Here is a 22,628-nt window from a genome sequence, read left to right as displayed (position 1 = left end):
AGTTTTCTCCACCAGGCACTGGATCCATGAGACTGAGGCAGTGGCGTAGCGTGGGGGGTGCAGGGGGGCCGGCCACACTGGGCGCAACATCTGGGGGTTAGGGTTAGGGGCGCAAATCCACGGGTTAGGGGGCACAAATCCACGGGTTAGGGGGCGCAAATTACTTGCCTTGCCCCGGGTGCTGACAACCCACGCTACGCCACTGGACTGAGGAAACCACAAATCCTATGGTCCCTAGCTAGAAGGCATGCTTCTAGCTCTCCAAGGCATGCTTAGTATACTTTACTATTAAGAAGGGGATGGAAATACCTGTTCTTAACAAATCCTTCCCACCACTGTTTACCTCTAGCTGTCCCCATACATAGATGTGTGTGTGTGCATGGGAATTGGTGTATGAAAGCTTTTCTAACACTAAATAAGTGCCTATGGCCTGCTCATCAAAACTAAACAAAATACCTAAGTAACTTGTGCATTGTGTGCAGGGTAAGGTAAAGGTAAAGGGACCCCCGACCATTAGGTCTAGTCATGACTGACTCTGGGGTTGCGGCGCTCATCTCGCTTTATTGGCCGAGGGAGCCAGCGTACAGCTTCCGGGTCATGTGGCCAGCATGACTAAGCCGCTTCTGGCAAACCAGAGCAGTGCACAGAAACACCATTTACCTTCCCGCCAGAGTGGTACCTATTTATCTACTTGCACTTTAACGGGCTTTCGAACTGCTAGGTTGGCAGGAGCAGGGACCGAGCAACGGGAGCTCACCCCGTCAGGGGATTTGAACCACCAACCTTCTGATTGGCAAATCCTAGGCTCTGTGGTTTAACCCACAGCGCCACCCGCATCCCAATATGTTAATTAGTAGACAATTATTGAAAAACTGGGTGTTTGGATTAGCAATGCATTGATTACTGTGTGCAAATTGCCCAAGACTGCAGAATTCCAGATACACAATAAGCCCACACTGGTCCATAAATGGCAGGGAGTGAACTCTCCAAAAGACACAGCTGGGCAATATCTTTGTTAGAGTCAATCCAATAGGGCACAAGCCTTTTGAGTTCTTCATCTCTTTATCAAGCTAGATGTCACACAAAGAAGGGGATGGTGGGAGATGTAGAAAAACTTCAAACATTAAAACTGGGTGTTGGTGTTGAAGTCTTGAGGTCTAAAAACCACCTGAGCCTTATTTTCCAGCTCAATCACTGAGACAATCCAGAGGAACGCTGTTAGATGCCCCTCATGCTACAGAGGGCCAACTGGCTACAGTCAGAATTTGGGGCATTTAGTGTCATTGGTCCTATGCTGCAGAATACTCTTCTATCTGAGATTTAGCAGGTATTATCACTATTGTCTTTCAGGTATCTCCTGAATACCTTTTTATGCAGATGGATTTATACAGCTCTTTAAACCTCATTGAACAGCCAGTCATTTTCATGGTTGTTTTCTATATTGCTTTTTTGATTTGTATTCTCCTTTTGTATGTTTATGTTGCAAACTGCCCTGTGATCTTCAGATGAAGGGTGGTATACAAATTTAATAAATAATAAATAAATAAGCTTTACAGCTTGTCTGAAGAAAATTCATGGCTATCATTTGTAAAAGAAAAATTAAACTGGCATTTAAAATGCACTTTGTTTCAAACATTATAAATGTCACTGCAAAAGCCAACTCACTACTGACATTTACTCTGCTATTGGACAGCCTGAAAGGAGCATGACATGAGGAACAGTTTCAATATATTCAGGGGTCAATGGTTGAAAGGTATTATTCATTAATGCACTGGGTCACTGGGAAGACTGGTGTCAAGTATAAGACTAAAATTGCAGCCTTGGTGATGGATCTGCCCTCTTCTAAATAAAAGTACACATCACATCAGACTCTTAGTGATTAAGTTACAGATCTCAACCTCATCATGTACTGTCTGTCACATGTTATAGAGAATAGCTTGCTTGAAGGTAATAGGATAACGTGCCAAACATCAACATTGCTAGCCTGAAATTCTAGACAAAAACATTTGACACACCTTCAGCTAGCATGAGATTGTTTTATACATACACAAGACTGGAATGTGCAAATGAATGCATAACTCCATTAAGTCCAAGACCTGCTAGCCACATGAAATCTCCACAAATTTCCTCTTGCAATAATTCAGCCATGTGTTGGCTAATCTATGGGGATTTCCTATCAGGCATCAAGGCTTCCTTTGGACACTGGAAAAAAACACATGGCCCCCTCCCACACAATGCAACCCTGTTTTATCCAACTCATTTATTCCTGCCTCCTATTACTAAGCCATACCACTCCACCTGCCACCACACTGCTGTTTCATAGAAAGCAACATCTTCAAGCGTCAGAGGCTAGGAATCAACAGGGGAAGGCCATCACCTTCATACCCTGCTTGTGAGTTTCACAGAGGCATTTGAATTCCAGATACTATTTGGAATACAATAATAGTCTAGATCAGTGGTTTTCAACCAGTGTGCAGTGGCACCTTGGGGTGCCATGAATGATGGTCAGGGGTGCCGTGGGCAATACTGGCCTCTGTCCCTCTTTCCTTCCCTCCCTCCCCGATGTCCTCTCATGTCTCTGCCTCCCAAAGGCTTGCATGGCTGTTTGTTGCAGCAGCCCTGGCTACACACTGCCCAGGTGAATGGTGTCTCTGGGACTGGCCGGGGGTGCTTCCCAGGCACATGTGGGGCAGTGTAAGGAGGCATCTCTTTTTGTTGCAGGGTGGGCAGCGCAGAGACCAGGGGTGGCAGCAGTGGCTTTCCAGAGGACTCCCAAGGAGAGAGGAGAGCAGAGAAGAAGAGGCTGAGGGAACACTCCACAAGGGAAGGTGTTCAAAAAGCGGTGAGGGGCTGCTGGCTCTGTAGGCAAGGGGTGACATAACCGGGCTCCTGAGCCCCATAGGGGTGTCGCGGAAAGAATGTAGTTGGTCAAGGGAGTCGTGGCCCCAAAAGGTTGACAACCTCTGGGATAAATTATTATCACTCTAAGCCATCAATGCTTCACGGTCCATAAAAAAATGTTCCCGATTATATACGTAACATCTCAAATGACAAGTTCAGAATGCATGTATAATGACAGAATAAATGAGCTCATTTTACAATATTTGTGAAATCTCTTTTAAAAGCACAATTTAGGTTGTAATTGGTTGGTGCAGAGGTTATGTTTCCCTGGGGCACAATAACAGGGACGTAAGAGCCCTGCTGGAAACAGATTTGAGTGCCATCCAGTAATCCAGGATCTTGCTCCCACAGTGGTGAAACAGTTGCCTCCAGAAAGTCCACAAAGTACATGGGAATAATAGCCCTTCCTGAACATTTGCTTATCAGGAAATAGGTATACAGAGATACATCTGCCTCTAAACCAGGAGGTCTTAGTTTGTTATCCTCATAGTTCTCTTACCTTTATAAAGCCACCCCACCCAGTGACCATCGCTACATCTTGTGTCTGCACTATATTTCATAATGTGTCATGCAAATAACTACTTTCTTTTGTCTTTCTTGAACCTGGGTTATACTTCAATGGAAGACACCCTCCCCCACCACACACACAAGCCCTGAAACCTCAAACTTAAGCATGTCTATGCCCAGGCTTTTCTTTTTAAGGTGTGCATAACCTTCACTTTAAGTAGTTTGCCAAGCACAATATTATACTTCATCTAAACATGCCAAGGTTGACATTTTCATCGTTGGCATTTTTTCAAGTGCTAATACAATGACTCTGGTCTGTACAGTTTTCTAAAGAGAGTCTCAAAACGTAATTTGAATTTGAATAATGGGACATGTTTTGGCACAGAATCCACCTCTTGCGCAAAATGCTATTACCTTTGCAATGATGCTAACTTTGGTGTGAGTAGTCTAACAAAATAGCTGCTCATATTGTCCTGCTTCAAGTCCAACACATGCAGACAAATGTTCTTATGTGCAGATAAAATATCTTTATTCAGACAAATATCAGCACAGGCGTGGCAGCAAACACAGAGTTCAAGAGCCACAATCCAGAGGTTCAGGAATCAGGCAAGACATTCAGGACTGGACAGAAACAATGAAGATGTCCCAACAGTTTCAACACCTTGCCCACAAAGCCTTTAAATATAAAGCATGATGCACTCACTTAGCAAGAATGCCACTGCCTCCTGAATTGCTTCAACCCCCTCAGCTACTCCAGATGCTCCCCAGCCTCCACCAAGGCTCTCTACTGCCAGGAGGCCATGGGAAAGAGCCAGAAACCCTGCTCCTCCTTCTGAAGTGGTTGAAGTTGAAGCTGTGGGGCTTAGGACACATATTCGCATTTCCCCCTTACATGGCTGATGCAGTTAATCATGCCAAAGTATTCAAAACCGAAGAGGCTATAAAGGCAGCAATATAGGGTGAGTTATTTCTGGCCACAGACTAATTAATTAAGGGGAAAATCATTTTCAGTATGGCACTATTACCCTATGGAAGTCAATTGCTTTAGTCCACCTCCTCCCCAGTCCCAACACCAGAATAGGAGGCCACAGAAGGGCCAATACCCCTTTCTGTCCCACACATCCTTTAATTATACTTGTTTGGCACAGTTGTTCCAAGTTTCTCATAGGCATACTTACAAAGTGTTCCCCAACTAAATTTCTACCCAGATATGGGAGTTCTGAATTATGAAAACAAATTTTCACTGTAAGTAATTTTTCAAACAGTAAGGAAGTATTTGCATCAAGCTGATCCCTGAGATCACACAGAAAGCTAGAGAAAAGCAAACCATTAAAATGGCAGGAAAAAATATCTGTGAAAACAGGGTGGAGGGGCTGTATATCTGTTTATTTCAAAATATTATTCTACTGTCTGCTAGAGCACGCAGAAAGGCAATAATAAAAATAATAATACAGGAACTACATTTGATTCTTCCAAGCAGGCAGTGCCTTTCAAATGGCTATTTATTGTTGATCAACTGATTGGGCGGTCATTCCAGCATGGAACAATGTGGCAAAATAAAAATAAAATAATTCAAAGGAAGAAATATTCAGAAAGCCAAGTTTAAGACACATCAGCAAAACCTTCTATCAGTGTTCTAAAATGTGCCATATGTGCCATTCTGGGTTTTTCTCAGAAGATAAATGGAGTAAAATTCAGGGCATAATGAAGCTGCAGGAAAAAACAACAGTGCAGAACTAAGGGGGGTTGCCCTCCCCCTGCTTTATGACTGGTGGGTGGGTGGCTTGCTTTAAGAATGCAGTATTAGGATAGATGCAGCTATATATGTTTTTATGCTATGCTCAATAATACTGTCATGCTGTGGGTGCTGCATTATTGAGAAACAAGATTTATTCCTCATAAACTAGTTATGAAACCACATCATTTAACAAAAATAAAATAAAACCTCCACACTTTTAGCACATAATCGTCTTTGATTTTTTATTATTATTTTTTTAAAAAGCAGGAATAGTATAACACAAAACAGGTGGAAATGTAGTCTGGAAATGTGGAAGGAGAGTAAGGTGGTTTTCTTCTTGATATTCTACAACTAAATATTCTAATAGTACAGGAGAAAGCAAAAGCACAATGATTGCAAGCTTTCCAAGAGTTATGTGCTCTGATTCCAGATACACTTCACAAGATTTATTTTCCTGGATGAATTGTGCATATATACACCTCCTTTTCATCAGCAAGTGGTCACAGCTGTACCCATAATTGATGCAAATCTAAGAGATCAAGAATTCAGCCTGGAAGCCTGACCACACAGCTGCTAACATCGCAAGAACTGGCATTCTGGAAAAGTGATTTACAAACCACTCTCTTATAGGCATAGGACATACCTGGATCCTGTCAACAGGCCTTACCATACACTGAGAACAATTAGCTAGCAACTAAGGCTGTCTCTTTAAGTCACAGGCCACAGAGCAAACTCTCCTACGGGGGGCTCAGGAATGCTGCTGACCCCCTGCAGAAAGCAGAGCTTGAAATCAATGCAAATCAACTGATTGGCAGTAATTTCAAAACCCCTGGGTTTGAATTTTCCTTTGCAGAGTGGCTTGCTGCACTACAAAGGAAAAATGGGTCACCTGATATTAGAGTGATGCCAGGCTTTCTGTCAAAATGGCCCACCAAGAGTGATGTAGACAATATTGAGCTTAGTATAAGGTAGCCTCCTATATTTAGTTAACTGCAATATATATATATATATATATATATGTATGTATATATATATATATATATATATATATATATATATTGGTTCTTGATTAGTGAGAAGAGAGCTAAATCAAGGCCAAGGGTTCAGATTATATGCTAAATCAAACCTTATCTTAGCACAGTGTACCACAAGCACACAAAAAAGTCAGTGTGGTGTAGGGGAGCCAGTGTGGTGTAGTGGTTAAGAGCAGTGGACTCGTAATCTGGTGAACCGGGTTTGATTCCCTGCTCCTCCACATGCAGCTGCTGGGTGACCTTGGGCTAGTCACACTTCTCTGAAGTCTCTCAGCCCCACTCACCCCACAGAGTGTTTGTTGTGGGGGAGGAAGGGAAAGGAGAATGTTAGCCGCTTTGAGACTCCTTGGGGGTAGTGATAAAGCGGGATAAAGTGGGGTAGTGATAAAGCGGGATATGAAATCCAAACTCTTCTTCATCTCATAGTTGGTGCAATCTTCAGGGCAGTGTTAAAGGGACCCCCGACCATTAGGTCCAGTCGTGGCCAACTTTGGGGTTGCGGCGCTCATCTCGCTTTATTGGTACAGCTTCCGGGTCAAGTGGCCAGCATGACTAAGCCGCTTCTGGCGAACCAGAGCAGCACACGGAAACACCGTTTACCTTCCCGCCGGAGCGGTACCTATTTATCTACTTGCACTTTTGGGCGTGCTTTCGAACTGCTAGGTTGGCAGGAGCAGGGACCGAGCAACGGGAGCTCACCCCGTCGTGGGGATTCGAACTGCGGACCTTCTGATCGGCAAGTCCTAGGCTCTGTGGTTTAACCCACAGCGCCACCCGCATCCCTTTTTCAGGGCAGTGATACTGAGTGACAAAAGAAGAGGTTACAATGCCTACATCTTCTGCCCACTTTGCATTGCACATACATTCAACCTCACTCAATCTTGCCTCCAAGAAGATTCTGGCAGAATTCCAGCAAACAGCCCAAAGCAGCGTCATGAAAGAAAAACTATACGGTTGCTGGTGGGATGAGCACAAACAAAGCATTGAAAACAAGCTAGCACTGCAGAGGACAGCAGACAGAATAAGGGACCTATGCTTTGTAATGCCTATTGATTGCTGGAAGGTCTGCTTAAGACTGCATTTCATTTTAATCTTGAATAATGCAGTTGGCACACAACCAAGATTCTCTCCATAACCATGTTGGCTAGCAAAACAGGTTTTCCTTTTAAAAAAATAAACATCCAAGATTCCCAGGACATTACAATCAGGACAAGAAGCTGAATTTCAATGCTGGCAAAGCCATACTTGCGTGCCTAATATGAAGGACACAGTGCCGAAAATAGCTTGAGGGTGGTTAACCCAATGCAAGCATCAAGCTGAATTTGGCATCAAATGAAACCATGAACAGTTTCAGCATACACAATACAGAAGGGCCCAGTCAACGATATGAGCAACAGGCTAGATACACAAACCATACCTTTAGTTTCACAGTAAACAGGGAACAAATACAAATAGTCAACCCAAAGGCCAACAGGAAAAAATGTCTCCCTTACCCAATATTGACATCAACTAGGACTCTATTTTAAAACAAAAACTACTGGCTGAACTCATTAAATTCTAATTCCATTTACAGGTCAAATTCCAATATTACCTCCAACTTCACTAAACTGAGCTAAATGGAGACATTCACTGCAACTGTATTTTACTTGCTGAGCATCATTTTAGAAGCCACCTTTTGACTCAAGAGCAAATCATCAAAGATGGCTGCCTAATTTGTTTCAAGCTAGTGTGTTTCACTATGTGACTGGTGGATTAAGAAACGACGAACCAGGGGCTTTTTTGAGCGGGAACTTGGGGAAACTGAGTTCCCTTACTTTTCTTAAATTAAATAATTTTTTTTTTTTTGTCAGTGGGGGCCATGGAACAGATATGCACCCAATGCCTGATTCAAAAATCCACCTATATCTGTAATCAATAAAGCTGCAGCCATTTCTAATCCAGATAATTGTCTGCTTGGTTTTTTTAATCACATTTTACTCTTAGTCACCGCCGGGGGGGGGGGGGTGGCAGCACTGTAACTGGCCCGGCAATAAACAAACAAACTTCATGGTGAGTTCCCCCTCCTTTTTTCCAGGGGGGGAAAAAAGCGTTGGACAGAACCTAAAATTGAAACTCACTGCATCACTCTCAAGCAATTCCTTGAAAGGTAATAAAACTTAATTTGCAATTTGCCAAAGACACAGTCACTAAATGAACTTTTTGCTGAACACACAGCTCCATTTCTGTCGACCCTCAAAGCCACATAGATCAAGACACTAAGTGATCTGAAACAGCAAAGAATGCCTTTCTGCATTCAAGGAGAAACAGTTTATTTACTATATACATATATTGTAGTGCCAAATTCAGCAATTGTTCCATCTTGTGATGACATTAGCTTCCAGCTACTCTATCAGGCTGAGCTAATGTTTAAACTAAGCAGCCGCAGTCTTTATATGTGTGTGCACAGTGTAGCTGTCAAACATTACCCACCACTAAATTATGCTTCACTCTTCACCTGCAGAAACCAGAAGTAGTAGATACCTTATGAGAGGGAAGCACTGGTGATACAGCTAATGATTACTCATGCCCGGCTGATTTATGGATGTAATAAAGTTAAACGATACAGTGAGCAAACCTCATATTCATTCACTATCACAGCCAACACCTGCTTACATGGGTCTGTGTATGCCAGTTCACAGCTATACAAGCTGTCACTATAGGGCAACATCAGCATCTGTCACAGGTCATTTTTTTCACAATGGCTTTACCCCTTATATGGAATGTGCCATGCATTTTAGGAGGCTAAATGCCATTTGGAAATTGGAGTTTGGGGGGCTTGTTCTTCACTCTCTGTCTGGCTTCCCCATGCTATTATCTACCAACCTAGAAAGCACAAAGTTGCATAGGTAGCTTTCATAGATGCACGATGCTCCCAATATTGGTCAGTTTTAATCATGCATTATTTTGGCTTCATATTTATTTCAGTGCTAAGTGCTGGGCATTAGGCTGCTTTAGTTGTGCTGGCATCTCAACATGCAAATGAGCAACTATTCCCTCTGGGGAAGCTCCAATTTTAACACTGTCGGTAGCCACTCCCCTCTGAAGATGACCACATTCTGAACGTTCAAAAGTGTAAAGCCATTCCACAGAAAGTGCCATGAGAAGTGAAAGACACAGTGAAACTATGGCATTACTATCCAATGATGACAGTACAGGACAATACAGATTATTATCATCATATTTTCTACAACATCTGCTCTGTCATGAACTGAATGGTCATAAACGCACCAGCTGGGGAACCAGTTCAGAGTCTGGGGATTGGTAGTGGGATGACAAAGAGTGGTCAGAGGAGAAGGAGGGAGAAACCTGGGAGGAGGGTGTATCAGAAGCCGAAAACAGAATTTAGTGAGCAGGGAGAGAAGCCCAGAATCAGAGGCGGAACCAGGAGAGGAGGCCAAGAGGCAGAGATGAGTCTGGCTGGTGAAGCCAGGGTGTCTCCCCCTCCTGCTGTGACAAGTTCCCCTGACCCCTGGTCTCCCAGGACCAGAAGAGGTATGAAGAGGAAGGAGCAAAGACAGGCATGTTGATGGAGTCTCAGATTGCTTGGAGGAGGAGATTTAGGCAGCTGCAGGAAGGCATGGACCTTCACCATTCACAACTGCCTCATAGGGTAAGGTTACCAGATTTTTTCAATGAATCCGGGGACACTTTTCAACTTCCTACTAAATAGATAGATTTTGTCAGGGGAATGATTTGTAAATCCGGGGACTGTCCCCGGGAAATGGGGATGTCTGGTAACCTTATCATAGGGCCAAAAGCTATGAGTTGTTGTGCTTATTAGGCCTGGCACTCCTGAGCAGATCCTGTTTCTTCTGATGAAGAGTTAACTTCACTTATTCCATGTGATTTATTCCTGATGCCTGCTCCTGACATGCTCTTAGGCTACACATCAGTTCTTCTCAGGAACATATGCACACAGCAAACAAACAATTCATTCTTAAAGGAAGAGGGTGATACACACACATATACAGCAAGCAAGAACTCGAGAGTGTAATGGACACACAAAATGTGGCTGAACTAAATTGCTATATTATATATTATAAATTGCTCCTGAAGGAGCGTCTCCACCCCCATCGTTCTGCCCAGACGCTGAGGTCCAGTGCCGAGGGCCTTCTGGCGGTTCCCTCATTGAGAGAAGCAAAGCTACAGGGAACCAGGCAGAGGGCCTTCTCAGTAGTGGCGCCCGCCCTGTGGAACGCCCTTCCAGCAGATGTCAAAGCGATAAACAACTACCTGACATTCAGAAGATATCTTAAGGCAGCCCTGTTCAGGGAAGTTTTTAATGTGTGATTTTACTGTATTTTTGGTTTCTGTGGAAGCCGCCCAGAGTGGCTGGGGAAACCCAGCCAGATGGGTGGGGTACAAATAATAAATTATTATGATTATTATTATTATTATTATTTAAAATGACAACTGACTCCAGCTTCCTACAAGAGATCCAGTTCCACAAAACTACAGTGCCCCAAGGAGTAGCCTCTCACACAGAAGACAGGCAGAGTGGGAAAGACCTAGTGTGGGTTCATTCATAACATTTCAATCCCGGTTGTCAATCCAGAAGGATCACCAATGTTCACATAATACATATAACATTGGGTCCGCTTCTACCCATTACAATGGCATGTCCTCTTTCTCCCTATAGCTCAAGGGTAGAAAGAGAAAGAGAAGAGCCAGGGACATGAACTGTGGCTCAGATGAGCTGCTGAGCAGAGGCAGTGACTCTTCAGCTGCCTGAATGCTCCATTGCCTGGCACTTCATATTCCCTTTCCCCAAGGACTGCATGGCTTTTTATTGCGCTATTAGCCAAACCACAGCTGCTTCCACTAGTCCTGTCAAGCTGGTGTACTTATGAAATTGACTACGGCAGTCAACAGAAACATGTAGTCAACTGGATTTTGCTCCCATTGGCACTTTTCTTCTTTTTTGCATGGATAAAGGTAAAGGTAAAGGGACCCCTGACCATTAGGTCCAGTCGTGACCGACTCCGGGGTTGCGGCGCTCATCTTGCTTTATTGGCCGAGGGAGCTGGTGTACAGTACAGCTTCCGGGTCATGTGGCCAGCATGACTAAGCCACTTCTGGTGAACCAGAGCAGCGCACGGGAATGCCGTTTACCTTCCCGCTGGAGCGGTACCTATTTATCTACTTGCACTTTGTGCTTTTGAACTGCAAGGTTGGCAGGAGCAGGGACCGAGCAACGGGAGCTCACTCTGTCACGGGGATTCGAACCGCCGACCTTCTGATCGGCAAGTCCTAGGCTCTGTGGTTTAACCCACAGAGCCACCCGCGTCCCTTTTTTGCATCGATACTTAAGCCTATACATATATATCCTTTCATGTACAACATAACAATGTATCCTAGAACATGTCCATGCCAGTTACCAACACATCTCCCACACACACACACACACACACACACATTGTCCATGGTGTTGTTCATCATTGGCATGAGTCAACAAATGTTGCAGCTGTCACACCCAAATTTGCCCTTGCCTACTGCAGCAGTCCTGCTAAGCCTTTGGACTGGGGCTGGGGGGGGGTTGTTTTTTCTAGAATGCAGATTAGAACTGCTGTGGAAGTCAGTGCTCTTACCACTAGCAGCAATTCCCCCATAAGTACCAATTCCATGTTTCTAAAAATGCATTTGTTTGCACACCACCTTGGCATACCTGGGCAAAATATTACGTAGCTAAGCAGACTTGAAAGGCAACTCTCCGTATCTCATACCCATAGTTCTGTTTGAATCTAATCTGCTTTGCCTAGCTTTATACAAATACTGCGAAATGAAAGGCAGCCTGAGAGTGATACAAGTATCTGGAGTTCCAAGATTTCCTGATGTCTGAATAGTCAGCAGACCTTTTGGGTACTGGGTACCTAGAGCAAACAGGGGGCGGTTGTTGCCTTCATGTCTTGCTTGTGAGCTGCTGGGAGCACCCCACAGCAAACTGCTAGAGACAGAAAACTGGACTAGAATGTGTCGGTCGGCTCCAGCAAGACCATTCTTATACGTTCCACCTTTTCCTTTTGATAAGTGTTTCCAGCTACGTCCTGAACATGTGAGTTCTCCAAGTATGCTTTGCTGAACTCTGAGAACATTAAGATGCCAATTTGAAGCCACCCTCTGGCATTCAGTCAAGTATTCCATTTCACGCATGTGTGCAAACCTATTCAGTTTGCCTCTCCATTGTGTTTGCTGTCTTCAAGTAATCTGAGGAACGCAATAGTTGTTTTTAAAGCTGAACAACACTTCCTTACCTAGGGACTAACCAGTTTTTATTAGGATTTGAATACTATCCTCAGTAAGACCATGCTAACCCCAAATTTCTTTTCATAAAAAAAGCTCTCTGATTGTACACCTTGCATTCTGTTTTGTTACAAAGGAGGACCCACCTGGTAAAAGTTCCATTTTATGGTAATTTGTTTCTTTTGTATTCTTAATAGTAGCACGCAACCCATTACACAGAATTTAGTCTTGCCGCACATGGAAAATCATGGCAATTATTATTATTTTCTTACAAAGCAAGAAATTACAAGGTTATTTGCGTTTTCTATTAAAGCTGTTCCTTAAAAGCACTGAGTTTAGTCAAGGCTTTGCGAAACAACTCATATGCTTCGATTGAACTCATTGTTATTTTAAAAAAAGTAAGTGCTTGAAGTAGAATAGAACTCCACACTTATCTACATTTCATTATTTGCTTCTGCATTCTAATGGAAAGCCTTTCTTGTATCAACTTGTGCAAGTGCAATTTTCTTGTAACTGTTAATTTCATTCTCTAAAAACTTCCCCATCATCATGACCCAATGTATTTAGCACACCACGCAGTCAAGCTGCAGTGGGCTTCATCCTTTTGCCCTAGCATTTAATTACACAAGTCCAAGTGCACAGAGCTTTCTCTCTCTGCTGCAATCTGAACTTTGTTGAGGGTGTTTCCTTTCTTACCACATGCCACTATTCTAGTCACTTGCAAACCTAACCTAACACTTGTCATCAAAAGCCACCGGTCCAAAATATAGCTTGCTGAAACGGACCAAGCCCTCATACAAATGCAACGTTGAGCTAGGACACAATACCACAATTGTTACTTATGAACAAAGTACTTATGCTAACATACTACTTAACTGAAAGCTTGCAAGTTATGTCATAAAATTATTCAGATATTTTAATGATCCACATCCACGGTCCTAGGCAATTCTCTGCTGTCATTCTACTTGACATGGCTTAATGCCAGCTAGGTTTCTAAGCAGCTAAGCACCATTTTTCTGTCACTTTGAGACAAATACAAGGGGTTTGTCTACATCAGGCATAGGCAAACTCCAGCCCTCCAGGTGGTTGGTACTACAATTCCCACCATCCCTGACCACTGGTCCACAGTCCCAAACATCTGGAGGGCCGAAGTTTGCATATGCCTGGTCTACATGCTGTCCTTACAATGTGAACACCAGAAAGGTGTCCACACACACACACACACACACACACACACTCCTGTTCATAGCACTTGGGCATACACCATTTACAATCAGGCAGGCTAAAGAGTTTAACAGTTTTCTCTTCAAATTTAGCTTGTCGTTACCAGCAGCAACATGCTTTAATATGGGAGAAGTCAAACCTACATGGTTTATAATAATAATAATTTATTATTTATACCCAGCCCATCACATAACATGTCACAGGCACAGTGGGTAAACATCTGTTTACTACCTTGATATCTATAGCATGCAAGAGTCATTACTCACTCCCTTCCTTAGTAATTCAAGAGATGGCTAGAGGCATAGGCATGTCTTGGTGTCTCCTAAGTTAAATTCACCTCAGTTCATCAGGGAAGGAGTACATTTTGCCAAGACAGACAGAGAGTGAAACCACAAGAAACTATTGAGCTGTGAACTGTTTGACAAGACAGGACGTATAGCATCTGTTATTGACTTCTACTGTCACCTCCTTGTGCATCTGTGAAGTGGAGTCAACTGCTACACAAAGGGTAAAGTTGGGTCTAGTATGTATCTTTGCTTAGCACACATCTGGCTAGTGTACAACTTTCCTACAGCCTCTGAGGAGGTCAGCAATTGGGGGCATGGGGAAATGCCACTTATTTTAGGATCAGCTCTAGGCAGGGGAGAAAGAAGATTCTTTACTCAAGCAAAAAGTCAAGTAGAATTTGTCATGGATCTAGAGGCTGGCACTCCAAGATTTGGCCGGAGAAAAGGAAGTCCCTCCTCTCTTGCTATTGCTTCACTAAATATTTGCCTCTTTTGAATTCCATGTTCTGGTTCCAAAACTGACTTGGCTCTCTGTTCCCTCTGCAACAGCTACATTCTTGCCCCTGTTCCCTTTCTGTTAAGCACTCCTGTTTGCTTCCCCCACTTTCACATCATCCTAGAAACTGCACTGTTTGACAATGCTTTTATTGGTAAGATCATAAAGTCTGGTGGTGCTTACTTCCTTAACAGATGTAACACAGGATTCAAGCCTGCCTGAGGTCATGCCAGACTGCCAGCATGATTTTGTGGAGGACCTACTCCCTAACTTCACCTGTTGAAACAGCCTATGATTGTTGTTGTTTAGTCGTTTAGTCGTGTCCGACTCTTCGTGATCCCATGGACCAGAGCACACCAGACACTCCTGTCTTCCACTGCCTCCCGCAGTTTGTTCAAACTCATGCTGGTAGCTTCGAGAACACTGTCCAACCATCTCGTCCTCTGTCGTCCCCTTCTCCTTGTGCCCTCAATCTTTCCCAACATCAGGGTCTTTTCCAGGGAGTCTTCTCTTCTCATGAGGTGGCCAAAGTATTGAAGCCTCAGCTTCAGGATCTGTCATTCCAGTGAGCACTCAGGGCTGATTTCCTGAAGAATGGATAGGTTTGATCTTCTTGCAGTCCATGGGACTCTCCAGCACCATAATTCAAAATCATCAATTCTTCGGTGATTAGCCTTCTTTATGGTCCAGCTCTCACTTCCATACATCACTACTGGGAAAACCATAGATTTAACAGGCTATGATTGCCTACTACTTAATCCACTAGAAACCTTGACTGCAGCTCTGGGGAAATGGGAAGCTGGAAGAGAGATCTGTTACTCATCACCTGTGATGCCATAAGTACTGTCCAGTTAGTGCTTGAGAAACTATGTACACAATGTCTATCACCACACTGCAGAGACATCCCTCCCAAGAAAAGTTTAAAGTGATACAGAAACCCACATAAAAATGCTTTACCAGAGTCAAAGACAGGACAAAAGGAAAAGATTTACTGTATTGTAGATGTCACGGGCAGTTTGCAGTGCTACCTCCAGGTCTCTGACAAGTCAGCTATTTGCCAAATGTTATTGACTGGTTGGACGCGGAGGAATGGTGGGAGGAACCAGCTGGGGAACCCCCAGAGGAAGAAAGCTCTTGGATTGGTGGTGGGACAGCCATGAGTGGTCTGAGGGAGAAGACTGGGAGGAGACCATGTTGGAAGCTGAATAGACAACAAAGCTTAGTGATCTGGGAGATTTTGTGGCAGAGAGAAGACCAGAAAAAGAGGCAGAAGCTGAAGCAGGGGAGGAAGGAGGCCAGGAGGCAGAGATGAGTCAGGCTGGTGAAGAGTCATGAGTGTCTCCCCCTCCTGCTGCAATAAGCTCCTCTCCCCCCCTGGTCTCCCAGAACCAGAAGAGGCATGAAAAGGGTGGAGGAGAGGTTGGCTTTATGCAGGTGCAATCTCCAATTGCTTGGGGGAAATCCCTAGAGAGGAAGAATTTGACGGCTGTGGGGAGGCATGGACTTTCAGTCTTGGCAACTGACCATGGAGCTGATGGACTCATTAGACCTGACACTCTGCCAAGTCAGTGCAGATCGTGTTCTTGCTAGTAAAGAGTTAACTTCAACTTGATTATGCGATTTACCGCCAGCTCACTCCTGACACCAAAGAATGGTGAACACATATTTCAACCAATGTCAGCTCTGACAACTGAATGGGAAACAATACTGCCACAGTTCCGTGTATTAATTTAGGCTGGTGAAAGAGGAGTTCTTAGTACAGTATGTGAGATGAGAAGTCTTTGGTTTGAGTTCCACCTTGGACACAAACTAAAGCAGTTCCCTTTGGCAGACCTCTCTCAGCCTTACTGCATTATTTGCAATATGAAGATAATACTAGACGACCTTACAGGGTGAGCTGAAGGATTTCAGAAATACTGGTTGTGATGCACAATCAACATTCTCAAGGATATGCTACACTTAAAAGGATATAGATCTGGATGCTTGTACCAGACTTACTGTTTGCACAGATTTTATGTTTTTGCCTTCTACGATTTACAACAGTTTATGTGCAGAGAGAAGGAAAAGCTTTATTTGACTGGTGATCACGGCCAGTGGCAGAGCATATGCCCACACTGCCCAGGGCGGGCGCATTCCCGAGGGGTGTGAGGGCGCACTCCCGAGGGGTACCAGCGCACACTCCCAAGGGGTGCGGAGGGTGCCCTCCCAGGCACGGGATAGCTGCTTGCACACCCACTAATCCTGTTTCCTTCCTCTCCCCTTCCCACTCGCTTGCCTCCTTCCCATCCTCTCCCTTGCCTGCCTGTCTCCTCCAGCCGGAAGCACAGGGCAACGGCACACAGCCCTCCAGGGACTCCTGCACCTACCACCAGCCATCAAGGGAAGGGAGGAGTTGCTGTGCAGCACTCCCGGCTGGAGGAGGCTGGATTGTGGCCTGAATTTAAGGCACAACATTCCTTTTGGGTTCTATGAACAATCAGCAGTATTTTGCTGTGTTCTAGGCATTAAACCTGCATTGTGATGGTATATCATCCAGGTTTTCCATCAGCAAGTTGCTTACTGGGAAGCCTACAGCTGCTTATTGTGAACACAGGCTCATTACGGCACATTTTTAGAACCTGAGTCATATGGATGTTCCTGGGTGACTGGTTATAAATAAAATGTAACCTATACTGTCAAGTCCCTGTAGTCACTACTGGGTCATGACAGGTTTTGCATGAGCAAGGAGCCATAAGCAGACTCTGATTCTAGATATTAATTACTGAAATATATTATCCTGGTTTTCAGCTAACAGATACAGAGTTACGAACCCAAAATGCAGATGGGCTCAGGACAAGCATTTTGTGTATAAATTCCTTCCATTGTAGATTCCGAACATCACCCCAAGTCCAAAACACACTCTTCTTCAGAAACCCACAGATCCCATCTTGTACACCTTAAAGCAATGGTGGGGAACCTGTGGCTTTACATTAGATGCTAGACTACAACTCCCATCATTCCTGATCACTGGCCATGCTGGCCTGGACTAATGGGAGTTGCATCCCAAAACATCTGGAGGATATTAAGCTTGGAAAGGCAATTCCAGATGACCCCACTAAGATACACTATTACATGGCTTGTACTAAAAGGGTATCTTCAATGGATTCATTGAGCTGTAGCAAAAACTTGCTTGGCCAAAGATCAGAGTGGCTTGTTCAAGTTCTAGCTCATCCACTTCATACTGTGGAATGCAGACCTTTGCACAAGCCATGCCTCAGGGGCAGGGAGGTAATGGATATCAAAGTTTGATTTAAAGGCCAGCATCAAAACCTGCTTGTTCAGGAAGTATGCATGAACGTTCCTTGACAACTTTCAGAAAAAAATATGTGCCAGTTCAGTTCTCCATGCTACTCCCATCTCAGAAAATTATTAGACAGATTAGACAGCATGAAGAATTACAAGGACACCAGCATGCTGTTCTAAATATTAAATATGGCTGCTGTAGCGTATGAGCAATTATTTTACTATCCATTTAAACTTGCCTGTTCATTTCTTTTGTTAGAAATTATTACAAGCTTCTATGCAGACATTAAAATGTAACATGTAAGCCTTGTGTGGTGTTTTGCGTATCCGCTAGTGATGTGCATATTGCTGCTCTTCGGTACTGCAACTCAAGATGGGCAAACTGGTCTGTTCCCAGCCCATGTCAATTTCACAAGCATTAACTCATAACTATGTTCCTTTTCATTTGCTGCATCAATGTGCTTTCTTTATTTAATCCACACACTTTTTTGCATTTAAATACCAATCTAAATATTCATTTCTGAAGCTATTTTTTTATTTTAAAAAAACCACCATTTTGATGTTTTGCATAGGCAAGATCCATGTCAGAATATGTGGGAACTGAAAAGCCCACTGAATAACTTAATTTCCAATCCACACATTATTAGTTCAAGAGCTGCTGATCAGACTCATAGCTCCATAAATGGCTTTATTTGTAAGCAAAATCTGAAATTCAAAGAATATAGTTATGCAGGCAATACACAATTTCCACTGTCTGCCCTGTATTTTTGCTTGATCTTTCCTTTTCTCATTATTCCAGCACACTGTGAGTTCTTTCTGGTCATTTCAAGAGCCCTTGGTCCCAAATGAGACAAAACTGTGTAAGAAACAGCCCAAAGCACTTAAACCACAGGGATGGGGGGAAATCAACCCTCAAAAAACCTACTCCAGGATTTTAACATCATCAACAATAACAAGTGCAAGAAATATTGCACAGAACTTTTAGCCCAAGGTCAATCAGGCTGCTGACTACATAAATCCACAGAAGGGAAAACTAATTCTTACTGTGGAATACAAATCACTTTTCTGAGCACGTTTTTCAGCTCACCCAGTAGCCCATCAGAAGGAAAGGCCATTTTAAAGATTTCCTTTAATATCAGAGTGCAGCAACAGCTAAAACGAGAATCTGCTTAGCAAAATAGCATCTGCCTTTTTATTCGGAGCCTATTAAAATGTGCATTTGTTTATTAATATAGCACGTCTCCTTCTATCACCTTTAATCCACCAAGCCAACCTGTCAGGAGCAAGCTCTCTTACCTGTGATGGAACAAATGCCCACGGACATATTCTCCACTAACAATGAGCCTGAGCTGAAAGAGGCTAGGAGGTAACGTGTGTGGCAGTTGATGCACCCAGCTTCCTGGTACACCCCTCACATGGGCACAGTGAGGCTTAGTGAAGCTGGAAATCAGACTCCATATTCTTTGGACCATCATCAAGTTAAGAAAGCAGCTAGGTAAAGGCAAAGGGACCCCTGACCATTAGGTCCAGTCGTGACCGACTCTGGGGTTGCGGTGCTCATTTTGCTCTATTGGCCAATGGAGCCAGCGTACAGCTTCCGGGTCATGTGGCCAGCATGAATAAGCCGCTTCTGGCGAACCAGAGCAGTGCACGGAAACGCCGTTTACCTTCCTGTCAGAGCAGTACTATTTGTCTACTTGCACTTTGACGTGCTTTCGAACTGATAGGTTGGCAGGAGCAGGGACCGAGCAATGGGAGCTCACCCCGTCACGGGGATTCGAACCGCCGACCTTCTGATTGACAAGTCCTAGGCTCTGTAGTTTAACCCACAGCACCACCCGCGTCCCCTAAGAAAGCAGCTACATGTGTATTATTGTTTATTCTTTGAGAATCAAACTATCCTGTTGCGAGGTAGGTGAGGCTGAGAAGCAGTGACAGGCCCAAGGTCACCAAGTGAGCTCCATGGCTGAATTGGGAACTGAAACCTGGTCTCCCCGGTCCTAATCTGACACTCTAACCACTGCTCCACACTAGCTTTTCTTTTCTTTTCACCAAAAATTTTTATTGGTTTTCACATTTATTACAGAAAAAACAACAACAACATTACAATACACAAAATAAAAAAACCCATAAGAACAAATTTTAACTTCCAAATCCTAATTTCATTACATTAATAACTGACTTCCGCGAATCCCCTCTAACTGAATTTCATTATATCACCTATTTAGCAGTTCATTTTTCTAATAATATTAACTTCTTTCATTTACTAACTACTTCTCCTTTATTACTATTCTAATCCTTAATATTTATTAATAACATATTCATATTCTACCCCTAAGCCTAATTGTTACTTCCAAGAAATTTATCTTTATTCCACACTAGCTTTTCTTAATGCCATCTTCTTAAGACTGTGGATGCTATAGAACTTGTACATCCATATTACCCACGTATTACATGACCCTTGTTTGCCTAGAGCGTTTACCTTTGCTTATCAAGGCTTGGGGCCAATGACCAGATCTTCCGATATTTCTGTTTTCACTTTAGGTGTAGTGAATTCTGTACTGACATTCAGGGAGGACGGCTTCACTCTTTTGCCCTGCACCATTTTCCTGATAAGCCACTCCCAGAAGCTACTAGTAGTCACAGAGCAGAGAGGGGATTGGTAACAGGAACTTCAAATAGTAATTCAGAAGAGATCCGACTTAACTGGAGGTAGGGGGGAGAATTCACATATGCGGTGCCCCTTCTCCAAATCAGAGCCACTCCCTATTATTGGCTTTAGGTAAAAGAAACATAAAGGTAAAGGTAAAGGGACCCCTGCCCATTAGGTCCAGTCATGACCGACTCTGGGGTTGCGGCGCTCATCTCGCTTTATTGGCCAAGGGAGCCGGCGTACAGCTTCCGGGTTATGTGGCCAGCATGACTAAGCCGCTTCTGGCAAACCAGAACAGCGCACCGAAATGCCGTTTACCTTCCCACCAGAGCGGTACCTATTTATCTACTTGCACTTTGAAGTGCTTTTGAACTGCTAGGTTGGCAGGAGCTGGGACCGAGCAATGGGAGCTCACCCCGTCGCGGGGATTCGAACCGCTGACCTTCTGATCAGCAAGTCCTAGGCTCTGTGGTTTAACCCACAGCACCACCCGCATCCCTAAAAGAAACATAGGAAGAGCCATTTGCAGATTTGTATTCTTTCATACTTTGTAGTTCTCCCAATCTTCATGTATTTTAGCTCTTATTTTGTCAAGAAGGCAATTATGAGATAGGATCATTAACTGCAATAAGAAATCCATCGCTTTCAGACACGAAGGTGCATATTGTTGCGTTCTAAGATCTTCCGATTCTCCACACATGCTAAATACTAGCACTGGAAACTCAGAAATGATAGCCATTGGTCTTTGGCAACACTTGTCAAGTTTGTACCCTCGTCTTCAGTTTGCAAGGTTTTGTCATTCTTTTGTCACACTTACTTAGCTTTAGGGAGACACCAAACCAAAGGCTTAAAAGTTAAGTCTGCATCTCCAGAACATTTCATCCCCTTTTGATAAAACCTCAGCCTTTGTTTGCCCAGCTGTGAAATTGTTTTATTTTAGGCAAGGGGAGAAAACAGATAATGTCCCTTAACTCAGATTTGCCTACCCCTCCTCCAGGTACATACTGCTAGTTTAGAACCAACTATGGATGAATATTTTTGGCAAGCTGCCTTTCCTACATCTTCTAACCACTCCTCTGCAGTAAGCAACATTATAAGCAAGCTCTGGCATTAGCACAAGTTCTTCCAACAAGTTGTTTTTTTGTTGTTGTTTTTTTGCAACTAATCTTTCAATAGCTGTCAGCATTGATCGTAAACAAACACTCAAGTTTCTAAGCAAAGCTTTCAGGCAGCTGATCTATTTTTGTTTTTCTAAACAAAGCCTTTCAGGATACATTTCGGCAAATGTTTCTAAAACCATCATTATCAGCTGAAGAGAAATATCCTTCCTTGACCCTTATAGATGGGGTTTTAATCACACAGTGATAGTCCAATTCAAATTATCTTGAACGAATGCTCTTTTAAAAAGCTATAGGTATTTAAGCATTTGTCAGGAATATAGCAACAATACTATAAATATATACCCTCCTAGAGTATGGGTAGGCAAACTAAGGCCTGTGGGCCAGATCCAGCCCAATCGCCTTCTAAATCCGGCCCGCAGACGATCCAGGAATCAGTGGGTTTTTACATGAATAGAATGTGTGCTTTTATTTAAAATGCATCTCTGGGTTATTTGTGGGGCATGGGAATTTGTTCATATTTTTTTCCAAAATATAGTCTGGCCCCCCACAAGGTCTGAGGGACAGTGGACCGGCCCCCTGCTGATAAAGTTTGCTGACCCCTGTCCTAGAGCATCGTTTCAATATACGTACTAGTGGTTGTTGTTTTTTACAGGAACAAGGAAACACAAAATGAATGTCCTAGTACCAGACTATATAAATAGTTGAAGACTTTCATATAAATGTTCATCATCAATGCTCTTCCTTTCTCACTGTTTGCAATCTTCAAAAGTCAATAAGACTTTTTTTCCAGGTTCCTATCATGTAGAACTGATAAGTATTTAGAAAACATGGCCACACTCTGCGGAAATGGTCCAGAGTTCTCTCAGTTTCTTATTTTTCCAAATTTAAACACAGTCCCCCACATTTCCACATCAGCTTGTGAATTTGTTTTTAAAAAAGTCCTCATGAAAATTTATCAATGCTGTAGTGCAAAATTTTCCTAAGATATACATTTTTGTATGCATTTTTTCCTAAAAGACACCTTTCTGCAATGCAATTTTCACGAATAGGATGCATTTTTGTATGTTTCTTTCACTAGGGCATGTGTTCTTATGTACACTTTACCT

At 43.3% G+C, this 22,628-nt stretch overlaps 1 protein-coding gene across 2 annotated transcripts in view; it reads right to left on the bottom strand.

Annotated features, from left to right (window-relative positions):
- The window catches only part of PLCB1 (phospholipase C beta 1), a 460,081-nt gene that overhangs the window by 407,811 nt on the left and 29,642 nt on the right, over window positions 1–22,628 (bottom strand). The window lies entirely within an intron of this gene.

Source organism: Podarcis gaigeae (assembly GCF_964106915.1).
Source record: "Podarcis gaigeae genome assembly, chromosome: 3".
NCBI classification, from domain to species: domain Eukaryota; kingdom Metazoa; phylum Chordata; class Lepidosauria; order Squamata; family Lacertidae; genus Podarcis; species Podarcis gaigeae.
The sequence above is the reverse complement of the archived record's forward strand: the minus strand, read 5'-3'. Positions and strand labels throughout refer to the sequence as shown.